Genomic DNA, 4,746 nt, shown 5'->3' with positions numbered 1-4,746 from the left:
TCTGAAATATAAGAACCTCTCCTGGTTTTAATGGCACTTTGGATTTCCTTACTTTCTGTTCCACTCCCAACCCCAAACAGATGCTGACACAGTAACATGGAAGAGGGATAGAAGTTGGAAAGGACTACTACAAATAAACCTAATGCCTAACAATGAAAAATGTAAAATAAGAACAATAATAATAATAATAAAGATAAAAGATGAAGTAACAAGTTTTTTGTTTATTCCAAATGATCATCCAGATGTCTGTGACATGTGATGACAAACACCATAATGGAAGGCCTTTGTCATCACATGCTTAAACTCATATTTTTGCATATGCTGAACAGGCAGTCAGACATGCTGTAACTGTGGGGTAGAAAACTGCATGAACACCATACGGCAGGGGTCTCAAACTCCAGTCCTCGAGGGCCGCTGTCCTGCAACTTTTCCATGTGTCCCTGTTGCAACACACCTAGTAGGTCATTAGCAAGAGTACAGAACTTGAATGCATGCTGAGTTGGCAATTCAGCCATTTGATTCACGTTACAGTAGCTCATGAGTGAATGAACATGGTGCAATAAAAGTATTTTAGAAGTATATGTTTCCAAATACATATATTTACTTAAATTTACTTGAGTAGGTAGGGTTAGGGGTTGCCACCTCAGCATGCAGTCAAGTTCTACACTCTTGCTAATGACCTACTAATTGTATTCAGGTGTGTTGCACCAGGGACACATGGAAAAGTTGCATGCATCCCTCGAGGACTGGAGTTTGAGACCCCTGTCATATGGAATATGACAGGTGTGGTTGAACTGCATGAAGACTCTGAAGTTTCTCTTCTCTTCTGGCAGGACAGGAATGTAGCCTTGTCCTGTGAGCCACCGTAAGGATGTACTTAGAGTAGAACTGGACTGTCACCGGCCTCAGGCTCTTCACCTTTTCAAAGACAAAGCAGTCATTTAGATAAAATATTAGATATTGTTTACCTGTAAATGCACAAAGAGAATTTAGAAATGTAATTATTGTCAAGAGTGAACAAGCACTGATAGTGTAATCTACAGCTGTGGCCAAACGTTTAGAGAATGAGAAGTGTTGTTTATTTACAAAGTTTGCTGCTTCAGTGATAGTTGTATATCATATTATATCACTTCAAACAGAGGTGATCCAGTAATGCTGCACTAATGAATTAGACTAACTATTCACTTTAGCTAAAGTTATTAAGTTAGCTAAAGAGTTGGGATGCTGTGTAAGACATAAATAAAGCTAAAATACAAAGGTTTGGATGCTGTTTTGCATGTTTCCCTACTGTAGGGGTCTCTGCAAGCATACAGGGCTCTGACAGGGTACAAGATGACAACTTTGGAATTCTACTAGAAACAGTCGATCATATTTGTTTGTCAAAGCTAAATCCAGGGCAAACTAGGCTAGATTAGCGTTTTTAGCTAACAGCTACAATAAGCATAAAAGTTATTGTACGGCTATCAATTGTTAACATGACGCTTGTTCTTATACATGTAATACATTTATTACCAACCTGAGAGTTTATCTGCTGGTCATTCGACATGACGAATGACTTCTGAAGTCTTAATTCAGCTCAAGACGCTGTAGATTCCCGTCAGTAACACTTTCGGCCCGCTGGTAAAACGTAGTTCTATTAATCTGCGCTCGTTTACTCTTGAACCGGAACCGGAAGTAAGTTCCAAAAAACTGAATTTTGGAACTGAAATTGAATTGTAGAACTGAAACTGAATGGTGAGAGTGAAACTGAAATTATTCGAGAGCTGAATTTTTAAAGGATAAAATGCAGTTTCAAAGCAAATGAATTCATTTTCAATATATAAAATTCAATTTCAATTTAGTGATGATCATTTTCAAACCATAAATTCAATTTCAAATTAGACTAATTCAAATTCAGTTTTCAAAAGCTTTTATTCAAGTTACAATTCAGATTCAAACTTAACTTATTCAAATTCAGTTTCTGATGGCACAGATTTCTGCCCATAGATTCATTATTAATTAATTAAGTTGGTGCAACTCAAGTACATTAAGTTGGAATAACAGAATTGTGTAATGCTAAAATAAAGCAATTTAAACATGTGGAAATCCTTTCTGTGATTTTTTTTTTCAATTTTTATTCAAATAGTTATTTTTTGGTGTGTACTGTTCCTTGGAGTGTTCATCTTTCAAAGATCATGAGAGGAATGGAAAAACAACATATTTGTTCATGTATCCAGTATAAGACAAGACAAAAGTACTAGTACATTCTAATTTGGGTGGGAAATACTGCACCGTGGAACATTTAGTGATTTTTCTAGCCTTCACTGTGTTCAATACAAAACAACTGCACGACACCAACTGTCTGCCATCTATAATCCATTTCTGAGACCCCTTCCCAGACGCCTTAACGCCCACTCACATCCTGGGCCATCTGACCTCAGGAAATCACATGATAGGGTGGGGCCAGGTTTCACAATGAGCTCACCCGAAACCTTGGCTGATTGTGACCTATACCCGTCTTCACACCTTGGCTCATGTGATTAGGTAGAGGATCATTAGGGGGTCCATTGTCCCTCTTGGGGGGGACACTCCCACAGGGCTTAAATCTGAGACTCTCCACCATTTGACCCTAGAACTGAAGAAGCTGCTCGGATGAGAGGTGAAACGTCTTCAAGCAACTTAAAGAAGTCCAGACGCTTTTCTTTCCAAGCCCCTTAGCATACGATGACCTGTGACTGAGAACCTTCACAGACAACTGCATGAATATTATTGTTTAGTCAGATTGTGTTAGATTCAAGCTGCTAGAAAATAAATTACTCAAAGTTTTTTTCAGTGACGTTCTGCTAGATTGTATAATAGCATACCTTTTATCTTAACAACATATACAATGTAATAGTATGAAATATCATGGTTTATTATGATGTTAGCAGTAGGAAATTTGTTATCTTAGCCACTCCAGAAACAAAATGCTGTAAATGGGCTAACTTTCTGTTGCAGGAGAGACATTGCTTTACTTCACTTTTTTCTTTTTAATTTTTAGATCAAAGTATAATGTATCCATTCAGTATGAATACTGCTTTCCAGGGAGTACAAAAAACCCAGAAGAGATACTGTAAACCCTGGTTTATTTGGTTTATTTAATTGATATTTAATTGAGTACACTCCAGATGCATCAGCTCAGTGTTCTGGCATCACGCATACTGACTCACCAACATGACTTAATGGGACATTCACGTGGTATGAGTCAATTGCTAATGCCATTAGTTACACTGCTTTACCTCTTTTGATTACATATAAAATGTCTGCCAACGCCAACGGTGATAATTTTGGATACATTACGTTACCTGCAGTTTAACATCTACTCCTTCACTACATCAGTGCCAAATCATCTAGAGCTAGATTTAGGGGGGAAAAAAAACATTGGAAAAGCTCTTAACCCAAAAACAGGAATGCCAAGATGCATGAGCTGAAACAAAATCCAACCTTAACTCTCAACAGGTCAACAATGCCCTGGTTAGTTTTAAGAAGTTGAGACACAGACACAGTCATGGTACTGCTGTCCTGTATGACATGGTCTTGTTACAAGCTAATATTGCAAAGCATTATTTTATAATACATTGCAAATTATATTAAATAGTTTGCTGAAACCATGTGTATCATTCACACATTGTGGGTTAGGTCTGTTCCATCCATCCATTTTCCTTCACTTATCCAGAACAATGTCGCGGGGCAGAAGCCCATACCTCCCTCTCCTGAGCCATCTCCTCTAGCTAATCCATGGGAATGCCAAGGCTGCTAATGTGGCTCTAGTTCAGGAGATAGAGCAGATCACCTACCTACTGATCGGAAGATTAGTGGTTCGATCCCTGGCTCCTCCAGTCTGCATGCTAAGTATACTTTGGCAAGGTACTAACCCTAAGTTGCTCTCTGAAGCATCCATTGGAGTATAAATGTTGTTAAAAAAGCACTCTGTTTAGAGACAGTCAATGTAGCATGTTGTATACAGTGCTTTGAGTACTCCAGGAGAGTAAAAAAGCACTATATAAGAATTTACCATTTCCAGACTAGCCAAGAGATATAATCTTTCCAGCATGTCCTGGCTACAGAGTTCTGCATAAAGCTAATGATACTTTCTAAATGTAATTCCATACAAGCATCAAATTTACTTATTCAGCTTTCTTATGTTTACAAAAACATATGTTACTTGTATAGTGTAGTTGTAGTTTAGTTCACTTACCCTGGTGGTTTGAGCCCAATGCTCATGCCAAATGCATCAAATGGGTGTTTTTCTGGTATCATTTAGTAGGTTTGATCACTGCTTCTATAGCGTTATCTTAAGACATTAGAAAGTAATTGCGTGTCCAGATTTGAAAGACTCTGTGAATTTAGTACTTGAGATTGCATTATATAAACCTCAGTCAATTAAAAGTCATGGCATGCTGAAGACCAGTTTTGTTGGGCATTTTAGCCTTAATTTCATAATAAAGCAGTGAAACCAGACAAGTAGGGAAAGTGCATTGGAAGGCACACAGCAAATGATAGCAGGTTAGACTTGAACCTGCACCACTGCATTCTAGCTATATGGTTTATGGTCATGGGTTCACCCACTGAGCTAAACTGGCTCAGGGTTAAAGCTGGTTTGAGTATTCACTATGACTATTTTTGTTAAGTGAGCGTTTTGGAAACAATGCATCTTTATCTCCCAGCATACATAAAAACAAACTCAATAAAAAAAGAACAAAAGATGACAAAAATGTTCAGAAGGAT

General features: G+C 37.9%; 1 long non-coding RNA gene across 1 annotated transcript; it reads right to left on the bottom strand.

Moving 5' to 3' along the window:
* Positions 1-201: 201 nt before the first annotated feature.
* Positions 202-1,757, bottom strand: LOC134637252 (uncharacterized). The gene is made up of 2 exons (XR_010095093.1): positions 1,517-1,757; positions 202-918 (listed from the first exon to the last, which is right to left on the bottom strand). It is a non-coding gene; the product is annotated as an uncharacterized LOC134637252 (long non-coding RNA).
* Between the last annotated feature and the right edge of the window lie 2,989 nt (positions 1,758-4,746).

The sequence above is a fragment of the Pelmatolapia mariae genome, linkage group LG2 (genome assembly GCF_036321145.2).
Source record: "Pelmatolapia mariae isolate MD_Pm_ZW linkage group LG2, Pm_UMD_F_2, whole genome shotgun sequence".
NCBI lineage: Eukaryota > Metazoa > Chordata > Actinopteri > Cichliformes > Cichlidae > Pelmatolapia > Pelmatolapia mariae.
Note: the sequence above shows the minus strand (reverse complement) of the source record. Positions and strands in the feature narration are given on the sequence as shown.